This window comes from Rattus norvegicus, chromosome 2 (genome assembly GCF_021556685.1).
Source record: "Rattus norvegicus strain SHRSP/BbbUtx chromosome 2, alternate assembly SHRSP_T2T, whole genome shotgun sequence".
In the NCBI taxonomy this organism is placed as follows: domain Eukaryota; kingdom Metazoa; phylum Chordata; class Mammalia; order Rodentia; family Muridae; genus Rattus; species Rattus norvegicus.
In genome coordinates, this window is record NC_141535.1 from 34,674,348 (window position 1) to 34,694,915 (window position 20,568).

Consider the following 20,568-nt stretch of genomic DNA (forward strand, 5'->3'; position numbering starts at 1 on the left):
TCAACCACAGAGTTACAAAATCGGCCATCAATTTGTCTAATTAAAACTCCATTTAATATTTCACTAAAGTGGAATTCTGGCGGTCTTAAGAAATATGCATTTAAAAGAGCTATGTAGCCACTTCTCCTTGTCATGACTTTCAGAGACCGTCTATGATCAATCAAAACCCTGGGCTTTAGGTTCCTAGTGAGTCGTGCATTTTCATACATTTTAGCCAAGAGCTTTACCAAAACAACCTCCCTGTGACCACCATACCACCAGGAATGTGGGCCAAACGTTTCGTTTATTTCTCTCCTTGACCAATAGATGGCGACCTCTACTGGGCAAGAGAACCAGCGTCAGAGCAGGCCAGCATTTCCTCTTCCTTCCAAGGTCCTGCAATTTTTTTTTTTTTTTTAACTAATGAGCTACTTCATAATGAATTAGTGAACGAGAAAACAAAATATTTTTAAGTTATTTTGCTATGACAATTCTGGCTTTGTAAAGGAAAATGGAGTTCTGAAAAAAACGAAGGTTTTCCTCAAAAAGAAATAGACTAAACAGACAAGGCAGAAGAGAACTGCATTTCTGGGCATGATTTTGCCAGTACTGTGCCCTCTGAAGAAATAGCACGAAGTCTACAAAACTCTGCCTAACAGAATCCATGGCCCTTGGAATGGTTTACACTTAAGTGGCACAAATGGTTGGGCCTGACTGCATACGCCTATAATAACTACCACTAGAGAAGCTGAGGCAGGAGGACTGTCATGAGTTTAAAGGTAAGCTTGGAGAGTGTGTGTAAATGTCAGTCTCCTAGGACTATATAAAAAGAGTAGTCCTGGAAAACAAAACAAGAAACAAACAAAAAAATGAGACACTAGTGAAGCAGGCGAAGGAGGACATAGAGACTCCCAAGAAAGCACCATTGAAGCAACAAGACTCTGTTCAATGATAAATGAAGACTCTGTGTTGAGAAACTAAACCGTTCCGGCATGCCTGTGTCTGGGGGAGCGTGCACATAGCTCTGGAGAAAACACGTTTTGCCACAGAACACAGGGGGCTCTGTCTACCTTCCTTCTCTGTCTACAAGGAGGGGACCTCTCAGGTGAGGGAGCGATTTTTAGAAGAGGCAGCTGGTCTAACCATGGTTAATTCTGCTGTCATTTAACTTTGTTTCTTCCTGGAACGCCCACAAAGAGAGCGACAGAGTGTTCGCTATCTCCCATGAACTACTGCTTCGCACAGTTCTCAGCTGTTTAAACTGGCCTTCGGCCTTCATTTCCTGTGGCCGGGCGATTTCAACCCCTTTCATTTTCCTCCGGTTCAGACAGATCACTTAAGTCGGAGACGCGTTGTGTGTGTCTGTGTTCTATGTGTCCTTCTGGTTTGAGTGTTATCATTAAACAATGAGCTTTAAATCCTCGGGTCCTCTGGGACTCGAGGTGTGACGGAGAGAGCGCCCTCACAGCTCATCCTTGCTCAGTGAGCCTACTGTAGAGATGAGAAAGCCAGGGCTATGTATGGACATTACCATCTTTAGGACGTACAACAAATAATTCACAGTGACTAAGATGGACTCTTGGCCAAGAATGCCACTGGAAGTCCTTAATGCCTGGCTCGTTCACAAGTTCACTATGTAAGCAAGACCAACAGGAGGGGACATGGAACCAAAGTGCACCAGCCTCACCGATGGCCCTACGACTTCATCCCACGCACTTTCCACCTGACCTAAAGGACTCGCACATGATAAATGATGCAAAACCCGACCAGTTTGTCTTTTTTTTTTTTTTTCTCTAAAGTATATTTGTACAAATTCCCAGAAAACTGCTCCTGCTGCTGAACGGGTTTGTTTTTACTATAATAGAGAACTGTCAAAGACAATCGAGATTGGCCAGTGCTCTCGAGCTGTCTGATTGCTTTGTTCTACGGATTCTCTTTGGCTAGAAAACGAGATGGGTGACAAGGTTTGTTCAGTGCTATACACGGAGGACGCTGAGATGTGGTCTTCTATCCGGCAGACAACAGCTAAGTCTGAGAGTCAACCTGAAGCCAGCAACTTGGTTTAATCCCACCACGAACTGTGAGTGAGCCCGCTCACCCACTCTGCCTCTGTGTAAGAGGCTGAGAAAGTTGCCACTTTGGATTTCTCAGAAACCCTGTAAAACCCATGGGAGAGACAATGCAATAGCATCAGACAGAATTTTAAAGGAAACACAGTCTAAGCACTGCTCTTTACCTCGAGTTGTATCCAGTCATTTGTATTGATCTGAACAATTCAAACAAGTACATTTCTCCAGAGCACACTGATTGCTTTGTCACTATTACTGGAAAAACTAAAAAAAAAAAAAAAACAAAACAAAACAATAGGTCTCACCAGTTTAACTATCCCAAAGCAGTTAGTTAGCCAATCAACACAACATTAATATATTTAGCATGAGTTATGATTGTGGTTAGAGCTAAAAGTCTTTTTTGTACCCACAAAAATTTAATTTACTACTTGACGCAAGATAAAATATGCAATTAGAAAAAAACTTTTTCCATGAAGCCCACTGAGTTGCGCTTAATATTTCTAATTAAAATAAATAAGCCCCAACATCCTTAATTATGACACATTTAGGTAAGGGACTTTTGACACATGCTTTCTGCTAAATCCTACTTGAAGGAAGAAGAATTTTCCATCACTCAGTCCTGTCTCCATGTAATACACTCATTTGCTTCATGCTTCTGGTTTTTTGGGGGTTTTTTTCCCTTCTTCTTCTTCTTCTTCTTCTTCTTTTAGGTTACCAGAAAAAGAAAACCAAGTTAAATCATTTTAATTTTAAAAGGTTTTAATATAAACAGAAAGCTAAAATACCACTCAGGGTTTCAGCTAGCAGAATTTCTATTTTCCCTGGGCAAGCACCTTTATGTATCTGTCAAATCCGTAGGAACTTAATCCCAACAGAGAATAGAGTGACTGTAGTCACAGACAACTCCAAATTAATGTAAGCTACAGCCATTTAATCTGTTCACTGTAAGAGACTAGGATACTTAATGCTTGATTCCAGAGGAGCCGGAAGTGACCATGGGTCAAGAAAGGAAACTGGAGTTATTCAATTGTCCACGAAGTCTAAGGAACCATTTTATTTGGAGGCAAGAAGAGGTTGAGACAGGGTTCCTCTATGTGGCCCTGGCTGTCCTGGAACTCACTCTATTGAACAGGCTGGCCTCAAACTCAGAGATTCACCTGCCTCTGCCTCCAGAGTGCTGGCATTAAGAGTGTGCCCCACTGCTGCCCAGCTAAGGAGCCATTCTATATACTTTCAATTAAGCAGTCCTCTGTCTCCTGGGTCCACATGATTGTGCAACAAATGGCAGACTTGTCCACTCTGGGTGCCAAAGATGACCTGCATCTGATCCTAACCAAAATCAACTCCATACCTGCTTTATGTGAAAGCTGGGCTGGGGCTGGGGCTGGGGCTGGGGCTGCGTTTGCTGTGAGGGGAGTTTTGGGGAGACAGAGAGCTGAACTGTCCCTTCCACAACCTGCTGACAATGGCTTTCACTTATTTTCTCCAGCAGTCATTTGGGGAAGATATAACTACTGATGCAAACTCCTACTAAGGCAGAGGGAGTGTCAGAGGGGGGCTGTTCCTGCCCTGTGCGGGAAGCTGAAATCTATTTTTTAATATTTTATTTAATAGCTATGCATGCATATACATTGATCAAGTCCACTTCACCTTCCCTTACCTTTCCTGGCCTCCACTACGCTCCCTCCAACTTCATGCTATATTTTTTTTTAAAACTTCCTCCCGAGATTTCTGCAGATGTGTACTACACATCCCATGTAGGCTGCAGCTCCAGAGAGCAGGGGCTCACACACCAGTCACCCACTGCAGCACTCAGAGCTTCCTAACCCTGCCTGCCCTCTTCTCACTGAAACTTCCCTTCAAGAATTTTGTAGGTTATGACCCCTATGGGCTCCTCCCAGAGCTGAATTTTCTCTGAGGAAAATCTTCTCATCTTCTGGGAGTTCATAGGACAGGGTGGGTTTTTTTTTTTTTTTATTTTTATTTTTTTATTAAACAGGAAATGAACGACAAAGCTTTATGTGCCTGTCGTTGAGGTTTAGGACTTAACAGTTCTCCCCATCCTGAGGCAGAGATGTGGCTTTCCCATAATGCAAAAGCACAGGGTTCAAAAACGGGTCTCCCTCCTTCAGCTTGGCTTTTTGTGGAAACTGTGACAGTAGACCAGTGGGAATTCTGGCAGGAAGCGCGTCTCATCAGAGACTGACATTTTGTTTAGTTTACAAAAAAAAAAGAAAGAAAGAAAGAAAGAAAGAAAGAAAGAAAGAAAGAAAGAAAGAAAAGAAAGGAGGAGGAGGAAGAGGGGAAGGGAGAAGAGAAGGGGGAGGGGGAAGGGAAAGGGGAGGGGGAGGGGAGAAGGGGAGGAAAGGAGGGGGAGAGGGAAGAGGGGGAGAGGGAAGAGGGGGAGAGGGGAAGGGGAGAAGGGGAGCGGAGGATGAAGCAGCAGCAGCAGCAGCAACAGCAGCAGTTTTTCTGTAGAAAGCTTGCATTTTCCATTATGTGGTATCTGGAGAAGGAGGAAGGGGGAAGGGTTTGTTCTCTATCTATAAGCACTGTAATTTACGGAGTCATGTGAAATATAAATGAAAAATGTGACCCTCCGAGGCAGGGGTCAGCGAATTTGTTTCCCACTTAGATCCAGTGTTCTCTGCCAAGCCATGGGCTTTCCCTGGATAGATGTGCAACTGACCCAGACACGGGGTGCCAAGTCCAAACTCAGGAAGGACTTTTCCACAGTGGGGAGTGCTAAGCTCTTGACTGGCTTTGTGGGCAAGCCTGGGCTTGGTGCACTGCCTACCTGAGCCTGATATCAGTGCCGGGAATACCCGATTCCTATAAAGGATGGAATGATGTATCCTGGAGCTATGGCATCTCACAGCCTTCTACTCAGCCTTGTGGGCACAACGTGGGAAAACACTGGAATGCTTCCGAAGACAAGAGCTTTCTTTCTTTGCCCCGTGTCCTCTGGAAACAGGACTTCAAAGATGAACATTGCATCCATCCATCGGCATGCCTTCATGGAACCACCTGACGACCCCTACAAATTTCAACTTCGCAAATTATGCCCAAGATGTGAACCTGTGTCTGAACACTATGCTCTCTGAGCAAGACCCAACTTCAAGTCACAAGAAAAACATTCACACCCAAGAGCCCCCAACTGTTTGGTTTTTTTTTGTTGTTTTTGTTTTTTTTTTTTTTTTTGTCAGACTGAACATTTCCCTAACTGGTCAGATAAAGCACAAATATTCTTTTAGACGAGGTAGCTATTAAGGATTTCAAATCCAAGTTCCAAAACTAATAATGAACTAATAGTGTCTTTGCTAAATAAAAGGGGTCACTGCTTTCACCTGCAAGATCTCACAAAGAAACTGAGAAAGAAATGGATGGGTCTCATGAAAACAAGTATCGGGGGAGGTAGTGGGGGATGCTGGGAAATATGTCCTATGTACATTGAATTGTATGAAAATAGCCTTGTCATACCCTATATAATAAGAAGTTAATTAAATAAAATTTCAGAAGAAATGAGTATACAAATTGTCTCCTGCAGGTCTCTGGTTTAATACATGCTTCAAGTACACGATTTTGACACAAACAGCATCCATCAGCCTAGCTATCCATACCCGGAGTATTTGTAAAACTGAGATTAAAAGCAGTGTTATGCAAAAAATAGAGAAATTCGAAACTGTATTAAGCCTGTGGTTTAGACACTGCTGTTTCTCAGTCCATGGGGATGACTGGCTAGAGGTCCGTCTTCAGCCTGGCTCTTTGAAGGTTGTGTGTCATGCTGAGAAGCACACGTTCAGAAGCAAGTCTGCTGTGATGGCTGACTGGCCGCCAGCCTTGCTTGACCCCGGCCTCGATCCTTCTCCTAAGCCCCAACATGCAATCGGAACGAGTGGGTGCACCACACTGCAGTGCCTGGTGTCCAGCACACCACAAGCACTCCACCATTTCTGCAAACTTACGAACAGCCACGTTGAAGCTAGAGTTTTTCCCGTCCGAGCAGGGCACTTCCTCTTACAGAAAATGTGGAATCTAGGACCAGGAGCTGAACAACGAAAATGTAAATGAAAGTCCCGATCACAACCTTTCTAGCAAACCAGGTAATTATCCAGGTGCATGCCCACAGATGAGAGGTCCCGGATCAGGTGACCACATTCCTTAGGTCCTGCCCCTCCTTCGCCAGAGTCGCTAAATATTAACTCCTTTTCTGTCCTCTATAAACAAAACATTTTTACCCTCATGTCAAAAGAGTTTACAATCAACTACCCTTCCTTTCTTCTCTTAGGAAATTACACATGGCATGCCAAATGGAACTATGGAACTTGGAAGAGTACTAATTGTTAAGTGGTGGGGTGTAAAAAAAATCACAACACTTCCACATGTGAACTAAACACGGTATCTGCTGTTGATAAAAGATGGCCCCTCAAGGAACAACTGAATCCAGGGGCACGATGTCATCTAAGTAAAAACCAGAGCCAGAGACTCGGTGTGTGCTAGAAAACGGATAAGCATGGCTACCTGAGAGGTGAGGGTGGGACGTTGGCTCTACTTCATGAAAGATGGTTGTAAAACTCACCTATCCTCTGATGAGGTATGTGAAATACACCAGCCTCTCACAGTGGACTCTCCAAGCACGGGGCAGGTAGGTAGGAGGGAGGGAGGGAGGGAGGGAGGGAGGGAGGGAGGGAGGGAGGGAGGGAAGGAGCCAGTGAGAAGTGTGAAGGGGGGGGGGGCAGAAAGGGAGAGAGGAAAGATTGTTTTCCCAGTTTAAAAAAAAATGTATATATATTATATATAAGTACATATATATTATATATGTGATAGCTGGGCAGTGGTGGTACACACCTTTAATCCCAGCACTGTAGAGACAGAGTCAGGGGCAGGGGCAGGAGGATCTCTAGGAGTTTGAAGCCTGGTCTACAGAGTGAGTTCCAGGACAGCCAAAGCTACACAGAGAAACTATGTCTCAAAACAACAACAAAATCACCCAAAAGTATTATCTAGGTTTTAGAATTAAGTCGGAATTGGCCAAAAGCAATTATACAACTAAAATCTGCAGACTGATGTCAGGCCAGTTCTTTGACCAAACTGTGATGAGCAAGCAGGTCTCAGATCTGCTGAGCAGACCCCAGGTCTGGCAAAGAAGAGTAAACATTTGTTGCACTGGGTAAACCTTTTCCTTCATGAGAGCCAAAGGGAGCTGACTCCAGCCGCAGAGGGCCTGGAAAGATGTGGTCTGACAAGAATGGGAGTTTAAGCTAAACAATGTTGAAGCCTCTGCGCCAATATGTTTAAACTTCCTCTACTCGAAAAAGCTGACAGCGTTTCTCAAGTTTCCCTTAAGGGGAAGATTAGACCACAAGTGACAGTTACAATGTAACTGTCCATAAAAACTCCTAACATGGAGGCTAGTGAAGGAGCAAGTTACAGCTAGCTTGAACCAGCAAGCAGTTCCAACAGAAAGGCATTTTATTTAAATAATTAACCCAGCAAAACTTTTGCTACGATCTTATACGCTACTATCAGATCTATTTATGTAAATATAATTTTGTATATATTATGTATAAGCACATAAGAATTTGTACAGAAACACAAGTTTATATGTTGTATACATGTGATATATAACATTGAGAACCACAAGTCAAGGAGAGGTTAATTTAACAGTTAATAATTTCATCAATCTTATAAGATGCACAGGGCGCTGAGAGGGAAAGGCTCAGTCACTACAGGGCTGTCCACTCAAGGATAAAGACATGGGTTTGGTCCCCAGAGTTCACAGGAAAATGCTGGTCACAGTAGCTCACACCTGTAATCCCAGTCCTGGGGAGGCAGAGGGGAGAAGATCCCTGGGATTCATAGATCAGCCGGTCTAGTCTGAATGTCATGGTGGAGACAGATGGCCTTCCTAGAATGTCACCTGACCTGGTCCTCTGGCCCCCAAATCAATCAATCAAAATCTCTCTCTCTCTCTCTCTCTCTCTCTCTCTCTCTCTCACACACACACACACACACACACACACACACACACACACACACAAAACAACAATACACACACACACACACACACACACACACACACAAAACAACAATAACAAAGAAGGTTCCATCCAACATGCAGAGGGGATAAACTGTCTTTAAAATCTGAGTGTGCTGACCTGTCATTCTTTTGATGTAAGGAAAAATGACACTCGTGTCTGCTTCATCCATTAGTCGTTCATGAGTCTATGTCCTGAGACAGGAAGCATCCATTTTGTTTAGCTCCTTTTGTCTTGACAGACCATAGGTCACTGGAAAGCCGGGGGGGGGGGGGGGGGGGGCCTCTTCTGGTTTTGGCTCCAGGACACACCCTGACTGAACCAGCAGTGGGTTAGTCACACGGTATAACATGATTATCTATTGGCTCTTGTTAGCATGCTATATCTGCTTCAGAGCACTGAGGTCAAATCTCAACACTCCTACTGTGTAACTTGGGGATTTAACTACACTTTGGCTTTACAATGGGTGTATGGATAAAGTCACCATCATAGAGTTATCATGAAAAGTAAGGAGCTAACACTCAAAAACCTTCATGGAAGGTGTTAGCAGAGAACCTGAAATGTGTGCAAAGGCAGGTATAAAAGCTAGTTTTAGGTTTATGTGTGCACACATTGAAACATATACATATATATACACATATATATACACACACATCGATGCATATACATATATACATATATATATTTCTTTAAAATTTTTATGCACAGTAAGCCTTTTCCATCTACACTATTATACTTTTGTTATATCATTGTAGTTCTCAGGATTTGGAAGATGCACCCTGCATATGTCTAATCCTTAAATTAATCAAAATCACTTTTAACATATGCTCTAGTTGTGAACTTAAGGATGAAAAATGGAACTTTTGAGCCCCACCCCCAAGTGATGTGACCGGTTTCCTGTGTTGTTCCTGAGTTACTGCGGCCAACATAAAGTATAAGGAGGCAGCCCATCACCCTGGTCCCCATCAGTTCTTCTCAAAACTGGGTTGAAACACAGCAGCTCTTCAACACTGACTGCTAGAGGCAGAAGGTGATTTTGTTGCTTGGCAACAAATACCTTGTTATACATTCTGACAAAGAACTTTAATATTATTTTTTAATCTAATTTTTTTTTCTAAAACGTATCTAGAGGTGGCTTTACAGTGACGTCATGTGGGAACAGCACAGAACAGGTTCAGATCCGTGCAGTCCTGAAGCTGTTCCAGCCATGTTCCTACGTGTTACTTGAAATGAGCTCCTCTTCACGGACTCTTGACTTTCTCACCGTGACTCTGAATACTATCTCCCCCTGCCCACTTCCATTCAGTCTTTTTCTCCGGATTCTACAAGTCCTTTCTTCTTGTATCCTGCTCAGTACAGATCTTACTTTAACGCTGACCGTTCCCCTTTCTGCTGCCCACCACTAGCACACTTAGTTTCTTTAATAACTCCCTGCTTGTACTCCACCCTCACCTCCTCAGCTTGGAGTTGCACAGCTGCTTTCTGTCCACTCAAAGCTTGAAACACTCACTTCTAGAAGTCCCTCTTGCCTTTCCACCCACGGGGTGTACAAAATGGTTTTCTGTAGGCTTGGGAGGGCTTTCCTGTTTACCAACGAGTAAGATCTCTCCCAGACATTCTTTTGCCCATCCTCTCCACGGGCTTAGGTCCTGGGTTCGAGGCTAAAGTCAGATGGCAGACTGAAACCAACAATTCCCAGGCAATGTCCAAACTGGTTCTCCTTTCAACGTCATTTTGTTAATCTGAAAGGGGGAAAAAAAATCCTTTCCTGGTATTGATTTGGCTGCCTGAGGTCCTGAATGACCGACAGTCTAGAATGCACGAAACTTCCCTTAGCTATTATCTTTCGGAGACACCTCTAGCACTCTGTTTCTTTATAGACTCAACTCCTCTGTGCCACCCCTCCCAGCTTTATATAAAGATTTTATGCATTTGTTTGTTTCTTTGTTTTTCTGGACAGGATCTCATCAGGTAACCAAGGTTGGCTTTGAACTTGAAATCCTTGAACCTTGTCTCCTGAGCACTGGGATTACATGTTTGAGCCGACACACATGGCTCTTGGTTATTTTCTGAATTATTACCTTCCACTGAAGAAAGGTAGGGTTGGAGAGATGACGAAACAGAGACAGGGGCATCGTGGGGCTACCTGGCTACTTTTAAGTGGTCAAATGTTGCTCTGTTACATTTTGAAACTGGGTCCACTGACCTCACAGCAGGCAGACTTTCCAAGTAGAACTGATTCCTGGAATAATCGAGAATGTGGTTTTGTTCTTGCCTCTTATGGCTGTGGTGGGAAGAGAGGTCGTCCTCTTGGAGGCTCTCAGAAAGCTATGCCAGAGCTGCTTCCTGGTTAGGACCTTATAAACTCAGGGAACTTTTTACATAATTTTTTTTCGACTGAAGGAGGAAAAAAAAAAGTAAAAAAAATCAAAGTATTCAAGAAGTCTTCCCAGCGTCCAGTGCTTCAGTGACTTCACCAGTAGTGTCACGCTGCCGTGGCAAGTCCCTAGAAATGGAATTCACCTGTGCCCCACGCAAGCCCTCCTCCATCCACCCTCCTGTCTTTGGAGGTCAGGGAACAGAACACAATGTGTACATTACAGACTTGGCAGTGGCCGTCTCTGCTGAGAAATAGAGTTTGACATTCACAGGAATTCGGTAATTTACTCAGTCCTCTAAAGCAGCATTTACTGCTAACCTTGACATAATTCAGGGAACAAGGCTCCGGATTCATTTGAGTCAGTGAGAGTTCTCGTAGGTACAGATCCAAGCAGCTGGTCTTCACACGCCAAAACACACAGCTCTTGGACTGGATATCCTCAGGATTTTGGCTTTGAAGCAGGGCAGGCCTGGCCTGCATTTCATTCTAATAGAAAGGCTGTGAGCCTGAAATATGAAAACCTGAAACCTGGACGCATGTGAAGCGGCATTTGGCATCTTCAAAAATAACAGAGGCGGGAGTTTGGGGCACATTTATAAAACTATATAACTTTAATTATATAGTTTTATATAATCATGGGATTGGGGGGGGGGGTATAATTGGCATATACCCAAAACGTGGTCTTCCTTTTGAAGCCCCATCTTTCTCTTTGTAAGTCGACTCTTCAATGTGCTGGTCAGAAAGGAGTCATATATAACACGAGGGTAAGTTCTTTAAGGCCGAGTGAATGGAATGACTGATGCCACTTAGCAGATATCTATGAAGACTTCAGCTGCCCGGGACGTCAGAGGGGACAGCAAGTCAAGGCCCATGCTGTGGCTGCCACCATGCCTGGCGTGGCTCTGCCCTTGCAAAGGCTCCTTACTAAGGAGTCCCCCTTCTTTCCAGAGACTAGCTTGTGCGTATCTCAACACGGTCCTAAGAACCAACCTTTGAAAGGACGAGTGGGTCCTGTTGAGAAATGTCCATAAAAGGCCCAGCAAGAGGCTGCCGACGCTTAAGTCTACACAGTGTTAAGGTGTAACTTGAAACAAAGATTTTCAGTAAATACAGGTATGAGAAAGTATGGGACAGTAATCTTTATTCTAAACATATTTGCTCCACCTCAGTCCTTGAAATTAGATAAATATCAGTGTTCTGGGCTCTTTCAATATATCTCTCAAAAATATTCATCTTGGGGCTACCTTTAAAATAACCTAGTAAAGCTTGATATTGATACAGAATGCTTTAAAACTGTACATAATATACGAACGCATAGTTTTTAAATGTTATATTTAAAAATTATAAATAATCATACACATCAAGTTTAATAGTGACACAGATACCCAACTATGTGGCTATAGTTAGTAAAGAAATGAGCAAGAGATAGAAAAAGTTCAAATGGATCGTTTAGTGAAAAAGCAATATTCTTATGTTTAATTAAAATATATATCAAAGGGTTGGGGTGGAGCACAGTGTTACAGTGTCTGCTTAGCATCCACAAGGCTCTCAGTTCAAGTCCCAGCACCAGAAAACAAAAGAAAAAGTCATTTTTTGTTTTGTTTTGTTTTGTTTTTTCCGGAGCTGGGGACCGAACCCAGGGCCTTGCGCTTGCTAGGCAAATGCTCTACCACTGAGCTAAATCCCCAACCCCTGAAAAAGTCGTTTTTAAAACCTGTGGTAAAATTACAGCCAGCAGCAATGAATGCAGTCACAATAGTCTAAAAGTCCACAGCTCATTAGAATACATAATATCACAAAACAGCACCTTCTCGGCACCTTTAAATAACTCTGAAAACTGCATTTTATTGAAACAAGTAAGACAGCTTCTTCCTTTTTGCTGGGACCAGTATTAGGTGTTTTCCCTTTGAGCAGAAGGCTCGACCAAGATAATGACCATAAAAGACAGGGACTGGCTTCAGGACAGCCCTGCCTAACATGAAAATGTGTTAACCTCTTCTACAGATGTGAAGTCCTCAATAAGCAAAACGTCAGAAGCCAAACGAACACATTATGACTACCATCCTTCACTGATCCTGGAGGCTGTAATTCACATATTCCGTGAGATCCCTGGACAAGGGGGAATCCAGAGGCTGCACGGGAAGGGACGGTAGTCCACGGACACCATTTCATTTGCTACTACGATCCTTGAAGAGTCAAGAGCCAATGTGGAAGGCAGCAACTGCCAAGTGCCCACCGATAAATGTACAGCTGTTATACCATGGTGAGCTATGTCTTAAGATCGGGTATCATATAGATTGACAAAAAAGTACCAGCTGGACTTCATTAGCAATGGCTCCTATAATCGCCAGAGAAACTTCGAGCAGATCTTGTAATGAGCTTCTGTGAGTGTCTCTTCCCAGTTATCCTAAGTCGGTCCTCCACATAAACTCAGTTCAGGGCAGTGCTGCTGGACTATTAGAGGGGAAAGAACATATCACTGGAGGGTAGGAGAGTTAGTTCTCCAACAGTTCTTAGCGGTAGAAATTCATAAGTTGAAACAAAAACAGAGCCTGCTCTCAGAAGAGCCAATATTGAACTGTCCGTTTTACAATTCGTATGCCCTGGTATTAACGTGATTATGGAATATTTGGGGAGGCGAGGCAGTTTCTGACCTAAATAACATATCAGAAAGAATCGATAGTTCAAGCATGCCAATATTCCTTCCTGTCCTGGATATCAGAGTTAATCAGATCGTATTCTTCACTAACTTCAATATACATCAAACTGTGACAGGACAGAATGATGGAAGCTTTTCGTAATGCATGACAGGAGCTGAGAACAGGTAAGATGGATGAATACAAGGAGACTGCCAGCATCTATCTCTAATCAAGAAACAACAAAGAGAAAGAATTCCTACAAATGACACTCAGGCTATGAGGTGGTACAAAGCCACCAGCTGAGAAAGTAGAAGGTTCTGCCACTTTTTTCTCTTTCCAACACAAGGGTGCACTTTAACAATGTACATTGTATTTGACGTTTAGTTACAAGATTGTTCCTTAACAATGTTTACACGGCAACTGTAGTAGAATAAGGATAGGCAAGGAAACTTTATAAATAATGACAAATAGAAATACTTTATAAGTGGTAGCTCACTCCTTCAGTCCCGGCACTCTGGCTGCAGAGGCAGGAGGATCTCTGAGTTCAAGGCCAGCCTAGTCAACAAAGTGAGTTCTAGGACAGCCAGGGCTACACAGACAAAAACAAAAGACAAAAAAAACAAACAAACAAAAAACCTTTATAGAGTATTCTGATACTATTTTGTTAAATGGATGGCAATCGGATCCTAGTTACTGGAATAAAAGCAATTTTTACTTCATCTTGTTGGTCTCTATTTAGATTTGTTTTATTAAAAGATTTTGTTTTATTAAAAGATTGCTTTGATATTAAATGCTATAAATTAAACCAAGACGTGAAAACATTCGGTAGCGCCTATGAAGCAATGCTGTTCCTATGTCCAGCTATCACACCAAACGACCCCACCCCCCCAGCCCCATCCCGGGCTTCAGTCCATTTTACACCTTCTCCCATGGCAATCTGTCAGCAACAAAAAACATGCACACACCTATAAACACCAGCCAGCCGCACAGCTAACATTTACTTTCTGTTTGTTCGTTACTAACTAAAATATGAATATGCAAATGATATGACACACTTGGCATGCAAACTTGCCACAGGTACAAAATTTTCTCCTTTTGGGATACAACTTAGCAGATGTAAGGCACCATGTGTTGTTGACTTGCAAATTTTCTAATGTTTATTTTCTCGAATGTGAATGTTCTAAAGACATGTTTACTAATCCCTTTTGGACAAAGATACATACATACACCTAGGAACCTGACTAGACATCAGGCTTGTCAAAGACTCTGGTGACAAGTGAACTAATGGTATAGTCCACGGAGTTTTATCTTTATGACAGAGAAAACTTAGGAAAATAACATTAATTCAATTGTTAGTGAAGAAAATAGGAGACTTTGGCTTAAATAACTCGTTTGAAGGGAGGTGGGAGGGCTTCATTCACACTGAAAAGGTAAAGCCTGTGGCCCTTCAACACTTCACAAACACACATACACACATTCCAACACCCCCCCCAATGCTATGCCCAAAAATTTAACATAGAATATGCAGGAATACTGTCGTTCTAAGACCCTTAGTAGGCACCTAAATACACAAAGAGTTCCGTTCTCTTATATATACTACTGTCTTCCTGTGCATACACATCTGTGATAGGAGCAGTGTGTAAACAATACAAACGCAATAATCACAATATACTACAGCAAAAAAAGAAAAAAGAAAAAAATCATGGAAATACAGTCACTTCACCTCTCTCCCTCAAATGCCTACTTGTATAGTAATATGTTCAGATCTCCCTTGACCTCGGGTAACCAAGCGCCTGCCAGGGGTTACTGTATTTCACTTAAGGGAAAAATAAAATGTGGAACTAGAGAAACGACTCTGTGATTAAGAGCATGTACTGCTCTTTTAGAGGGCCAGAGTTCAGATCCCAGGACCCTCGTCAGGAAGCTCACAGCCATCTCTAAGTCTACCTCTGGGGAAATTCGAAGTCACTGTCACTTACCCACAGAACGGTATCTATAATAAAAAGATAGAAATAAATCTGGAAGGGAAGAAAAACAAGGAGCCCAAGCTGCCCGCCTCAGCCATGGATTCTGTAAAGAAACTCTGGTCTTTCCCTGTGAGTAATACCCAGGAGAAGGACGTGTGTCTCCTCTCAGGGCCGGGAATGCCCAGGGCAGCCTTGACTCAGCTGCCAGAGGGCTCCTCTGTCAGTTCCTAACTAGTTGCTTCAGAAAAGAACTCCTTTTTCTTCTTCTGGATTTCCTTTTACAAATCAGTGTAGATATGCAAATTGTTCTCCAGGATTCCTTTTCTTCCTTGCAAACAGTTCTGGGGGGGGGGGGGGGAATGATTACATTTTAAACTAACGAGAAAAATAGCAAATCAAGGATTTAGTGACGGGATATCAATTGTCTATATATGGAGGGGAGGGCTATATTGCAATGTCTAATAATTTAAAAGTAATACAGTCTATGATCACAAAAGAAGTGGTTAAGGTCATCTTTTACCAAAATTACGAATCACATTTCTACACAGGCATGGTGATGCTTTTAATCCTGGTACTCCAATGGCAGAGGAAGGCAGATCCCTGGGACTTCCAAGCCGGCCTGGTCTATTTAGTGAGTTCCGGGCCAGCCAGTTACATGTCGAAATTGTATCTCAAACACCAAAGGAAAAAAGAGCTGCATATGTGGGCTAGGTAGGTGCATGGTATTTGCCTCAGACGCACGAGATCCTGGGCTTGATTCTCAGTACAGAACTATCACTATGGCCAGTAAATTAACTATGACAATTGTGATTAATCAATTATACAAACCATCTTTCAGACATACATTCTGCTTCCTAAAAAAACACAGAAAGGCAAACATTCAAGCTTTTTCTGGCTATCTTGAGTAGAGGTTCAAGAGCCCTCCCATCAAGGGTCCTGCACCTTGCCCTGCTTTCTCCACAGACTGCCATGGTTACAGAATGCAGAACAGGTGAACGCCACCCAAAGTCAGATGCCTGAGACAGTCCTCCAGCTTCCCAGCAATGCTTCCCTCGGAAGGTGGAGAGGAGATGGAGAACGGTAAGAAAAGGCAGGGTCTCAAACACAAGTCCCACAGACAGGAAGGCCTCTCCGCTTATTGCTTCCCGCAGAGAGTCGTGCATTGAGACCACGGCACCCCACCAAGGTGTATAATTTGGGATCAGGCCTCTCTTAGCTTCTGTGACCCCTGTGACTTCTATGATTTATTGCAGCCTCACTTGCTGGACAAGAAGTAAGTAACAAGCATGGAGGGACACTCAAAAGCCAGAGTGTAAAAAAATGTAAAGATACCACGTCTGGGGAGACCATGAAAACAAACAAAATGCAGGCTCTTTTCTTCTTGTGTTTAGAAGGGGTTCTTGATCCAAAAGTAAAACAGTTTGAGCCAATGGCTGCGTTTGTTTTATATGTAAAACCAGCTGGGACCGGCTGTCGTCGGGAGTCTGCCGGGTCATGGGTGCAGGAGGCATGCCTGAGTTTATGTAAACTCGGTGCCCAAGTGGCCCCTCAAGTTGGCAGGTTTTACCGCTTTACACAAACTCTCTCGGTCAGAAGCTCACAGGATGAGATGGACAGGTAAACCTAAGCTGCCTATCTCACGGCGAAGGATGTGTTCAAGCTGCTCAAAGCAGCCCACAGACATCCTCTGCACCCGAGAACGTATTTGTATCCTTCATCCCCGAATCCTCGCTTACAGCGGCTCATTTCCTTGTACAGGAAAGGAAACGGGAGACCCCCCCCCCCCACAAAGGATGGTTGTGTGTAGGGCAGAATGTCCGTCTGTATGTCTCGGTGTGGAAGATATACCTTGCACAGTCCAACAAGACCTAGGAAGAGGGGTCTCCAAAGCTGCTCAAATGGGACACTGGGTTCCAAGAAGGCAAGTAAAACAGGAAGCCTCGTTTTGAATACAGTGGCCCTCATGCAAAGGGAGAGCCATAAAAGGCGCTGAGGAGGTAAGGAGGCCACTACAAATAATATAAAATCTGTGCCCGAGGTCACCTGCTGATAGGACACACCTTCTGCTCCCTATCAGCTTCACCCATTTTCCCCAGCAGCAGAACGAGCTGTCCCAAGGCTGTGGCAGAAGATAAGCATTCTGGAGGCCCAGCCAGCAACTCTGAAGGACAGGGCCACAGGGTACCTCACAGGAAGGAATGGAAGAGCACATGGTGGCCAGGAGCAGGCTCGTCCATTCGGCCTGTGCGCCCGCGTGTGGCACGCTGGCACGCAGAGGTCAGGAAATAAGCTTATTCCATGCGCAGGCCAAGGTGCTCTAGACAACTGAATGCAAAATGGATTGGTAGAGCAAGTCCTGAGAGGAGGTGCTTAATCAGATGTTCACGTAGATTGCACTGCCGTTTGGTTGGTGTTTGACATTTACTATGTACTTGGCACTCGCCGGCCTAGCTACGTAACAGTGCCTGCCTGGTCCCCAATTCAAATGCTAGTCTCTTCAACCCCATAACGAACGAAATGCATGCAGTACAAAGAAAGAAAAAGGTAGATCGTATTGCATAAGGAGGAACCGCTCATAAGAGTCTACTTTGGACCATGGGCTGAATAACACTTTCCTTTGAAACACAGAGTGGTCTCTGGGAGCTGTGGGACCCAGCTGTAGTCACAGGTACTTGGGAGGCAGAGGAAGGAGGATGAGGTGAGCCCAGGAGTTTAAAACCTGCTGTCGAACATGAGCTGAAAAACAGGGATGCTTGGGATTAAGGGGAATCGACAGGATAAAAGTAGGTTAGATAGATACACACTGATCCAAGGTTCCTCTGCCTACATTGCTGTCCATTAGCAAGGCGTCTGGTGTCCAGGTTCCCAGAAGAGAGAATGCACGCAGCTCTTAGGCTTGAAGAGTAGCCTTCAATAAGAAAACCAATGAACTCAAGTTCGATGGAGGGAAAAAGACGACGAAAAAGACAAGAGTGAAGAAATTATTACCGAGGAGGAGAAAAGAGAGGAAAAGAACTTCCTTTTCTTGCCACCACACAATTGTCCACCACGAAAGCTTTGGAAATGAATATTTACTTGGGCAAAAGAAATCTGCCTCTGTACCTACATGGGCACTGCTGGCTTCACATGTCCCATGAGCCACACTGAAGCGAAGTGAGTGTGTGGGGCTGACGTTTCTGGAGTATCTGATGAATGCGAACACCATGCCCTCCTGGTGATGCCCTCCCTCCGCTGCCCCCCCTCCCCCCACCTTTCCGCTATTTCAAATCTCTCGTTTATATTCAGGCCCTTTTCTTTCCAGTGCTTCCACATGCATTATCATGGGAATGATATTATCATATTAGCCTTCTTGAACCCTGCTCAATTTTTTTTTTCATTTTTTCCTTTTCCCATGTATCAAAAAGAAGAATAAAAGCCTGGGGGGTGGGGGGAACAACTCACTGCTGAGGAGAGGAGAGAGCAAACATGCAGCACCTTACGAGAAAGAAAGCCCTGTGCCTGTTAGTCCTATCCCTTGACTGGGTATGACAGCTGAATAAACTCACACCGGATGGCAGCGGTCACATGCAATTTTGTTTAGAAACTATTTCACAAAGTCTTTTTTGTCGGTAATTATGACCTGGCACCCTCAACCCCACCTTATGAATCATCTCTAATTTAACTGAGCTATTTTTTTTTTTTATGGTTCTGCAACCCTTTATATTTTTGGGCGCAATGAAGTCATTTTTCTTCTTAAATGAACCTATTTAACTGTTTCTAAGTTTAACAAAGAAGAAGAAGAAAAGAAGAGGAGGAGGAAGAGGAAGAGGGGGAGGAAGAAGAGGAAGAGGAAGAGGAAGAGGGGGAGGGGGAGGGAGAAGAGGAGGAAGAGGGGGAGGAAGAGGGGGAGGAAGAGGGGGAGGGAGAGGGGGAGGAAGAAGAAGAGGAAGAGGAAGAGGGGGAGGAAGAAGAAGAGGAAGAGGAAGAGGGGGAGGAAGAGGAGGAGGAAGAGGAAGAAGAGGAAGAAGAAGAGGAGGAGGAGGAAGAGGAGGGAGAGAAGAGGCAGCAGTGCAGCAGAAGGAAGAGAGGAGGGGGTGGAGGAGGAGGTGAGGAGGAAGAGGAGGAGGGGGAAGAAGAAGAACAGAGAAAGAGAGTTCCGCAATTAACAGCACTTGCTGCTCTTCCAGAAGACCTGTGTGCAGTGCCCAACACCCACATGGTAACTCATAACTTCACGTAACCTCAGTTCCAGGGATCTGATGCCCCCTACTGCATCTACGCACACCGGTATGCCTCTGGTGCACATGTACACAGTCAGGCACACACACACATAAACATGAAATAAAAATAAGTAAATCTTTCAAAACCACAACAGAAAAAGAGAGGCGTCGGGTCAGAAAGCATGGTATTTGATGGAGGGAAAAAAATGACTTTTTTTATCTTCAGTCTGCTAATCCACCATATGAGAGAAACACAGTACTTAGTGTATGTGCCCGGAACACACGCACGAATTCAGAGCTTTTTGATTTGCATGCAAAAAAAATGCTTTTGATCTTAGTATAGTTTTTAAAACTACATTACTTGTTACGATTAAATACAGTATAAAGGTCTCCAAGTATCCCTTTGGGGAGATGTTAGGTCTGTTCGTTGACTCAGACACTACATTCTCAGTCCTGTTGCCTAGTGCTAAAAGGGTAGCTCTCACCCTTGAAATCTGCCTCTTCGTTCTTAGTCACTCGTTCATCTGGGGAAAGCCTTCCAGAAACCCCTTGTGCAGCCTGAGATTTGTCCAACAGAACAGACAGACACCAAAGTGGAGCATGAAGCCCTCCACAGTAAGAAACCTAATAGAAGACGTCTACCAAGCTGTGCCCAGCCTGAGCGTGGGCTATCTATGGCATGAGGATTTTGAATGGAGGTGGTTTCCATTTAAGAGAAGCACCCCGTGAACCCGAGTTTCTCCTCAGGAAGGCCAGGCAGACTACAGCCATTGCTGCCACAGTGGTACTACACTGCACTTGTGGGAACAGAAAATCCTTTCCTTTTATGTTAACTCCAAGCCTAGAAAGGAAACCGAGAGGCCGATTCGGGGTTAGAAAAACAATGGTTTCTTCTCTGCTGAGCCCTGTGGTCACTTTAAGACGCTACATTTTTTCCATACAAACCGCACTGACATTACATATACTTATATTAGACCTACCCTTTGCTTTCCCAAAGCAAGAACAACTGTAAGAATTGTCCGTATGGGTGCATTCAATGGCCACTTCAGTAAGAGTGCTTAATGACGCTCACAGAACACGCTCTCAGACACCATCCTCCAATATAGACTCCCAACCACACAGAAGCAAACTTCTAGCCATGAAGGGACCAACCAAACTGTTACACTGTATACCAGTTCAGGTCGACTCGCCCAGAGGACTTAGGCCCAAAGGTGACTAACACCTTACCAATTAAAAAGTAAAAAAAAAAAAAATGAAATGGAATCAAAAGGTCATTAAGTAGCCAAGCCCTCGTCAC

The 20,568-nt window shown here is 43.9% G+C and overlaps 1 protein-coding gene and 1 long non-coding RNA gene across 3 annotated transcripts in view; one reads left to right on the forward strand and one right to left on the reverse strand.

The window, feature by feature from the left end:
• The window catches only part of Pik3r1 (phosphoinositide-3-kinase regulatory subunit 1), an 84,872-nt gene that overhangs the window by 53,522 nt on the left and 10,782 nt on the right, over positions 1 to 20,568 (reverse strand).
• LOC148006645 (uncharacterized) lies at positions 9,201 to 18,592 on the forward strand. The gene is made up of 2 exons (XR_015673847.1): positions 9,201 to 12,051; positions 12,168 to 18,592. It is a non-coding gene; the product is annotated as an uncharacterized LOC148006645 (long non-coding RNA).